At 44.5% G+C, this 1239-nt stretch overlaps 1 non-coding gene across 1 annotated transcript; it reads left to right on the plus strand.

The window, feature by feature from the left end:
* The first annotated feature begins 501 nt into the window (after positions 1-501).
* On the plus strand, positions 502-573 carry TRNAE-CUC (transfer RNA glutamic acid (anticodon CUC)). Its single transcript has one exon. It is a non-coding gene; the product is annotated as a tRNA-Glu (tRNA).
* Positions 574-1239: the final 666 nt, after the last annotated feature.

The raw sequence follows: 1239 nt of genomic DNA on the forward strand, positions 1-1239 counted from the left end.
GGGCTGATAGGCTCTGCTGGGATGATGGTGCTTGTTGCTAGGGTCGGGACTTCCTGGTGAGTGACGGGGTTACTGAAACAGACCTAAGTTTGTGTAACTTTTTGTATGTGATTCGTGTATCACAAATCTGTACAAGTAAAAGCACACAAGGGCAATGGGCTTCTCTACTACGACTGAAAACTGTTGTGTGAGTAAACGTAAACTTTACTCTTCCTGTCAATAACACAGTGTCTCCATCCCTTCGCCTCTTCCCAGGATCCCCAGCCCTGGTCTCGTCTTCTTATTAGTGTGATGTTGTTTCTGTCCTTGCCGTCCTCACTGCGTAGCCTGACAAATATTTGTATTTCTTTTATGTGATACTTTACTGTGTTTGGGTTTCTCTTAGGGACATCGGTCGGACGGAGGCAAACAATAAGAGCACCCTGATACAGACTACACGCAAGCGATGGACCCGCCGCATCATAACATTCATAATACCTTTCAACAGATCACGATGGCATCTCCCTGGTGGTCTAGTGGTTAGGATTCGGCGCTCTCACCGCCGCGGCCCGGGTTCGATTCCCGGTCAGGGAAGCGTGGCTTTTACTGTCTATTTTCATAGTATGCGGCTGATTTGCCATTTTATGTGTTTTTTAACAGAATTTCATGTGTTTGATTACATTAATTACTTTAATGATGTGCCCGGTATTAAACACATTGATAACGAATATTTCACATCTTAATGGCATAGTTGTTATTATTTTGACTTCTGTTGATAATCCCCCCCATGCCCCCCCATCACTATTGGAAACTGTGAATCCTCACTTAAAGTATTTCGAAGACATAAACATTTAAAAACGCTAAAATGACAGAAACAAGTGCACATCGAAAAATATACAAATTGACAAATATTTTTGTTCATCCATAAACAAAATCGAAATTTTAATGGGAAGGTGTGCTTATTAGGTCGAGCCTGTGAGAGCTTGCCAGACTCTTGTAGTCAATAATGGTCTTGGATCCCGCCTATAGCTTAGTATTGGATGCTGTCATTGTCGCTCTTCTCTGCCGCCTTTTCATTGGGCAGTGCTTGTTTTACATCACTTCCTTTGCTTGTCCTGGTGCATGGACCAAGTGCAGATTGATTAGCTTTTGTGGGCTGACCGACAAAGACACTGCAGGGGACCCTCATAAGAGGGCGGCCCCTTTAGTGCCACAGGATGGCACACTGGGCAGCCTAGTGTCCAGAGACCCCTTTGGGGT

This window comes from Triturus cristatus, chromosome 4_1 (genome assembly GCF_964204655.1).
Source record: "Triturus cristatus chromosome 4_1, aTriCri1.1, whole genome shotgun sequence".
In the NCBI taxonomy this organism is placed as follows: domain Eukaryota; kingdom Metazoa; phylum Chordata; class Amphibia; order Caudata; family Salamandridae; genus Triturus; species Triturus cristatus.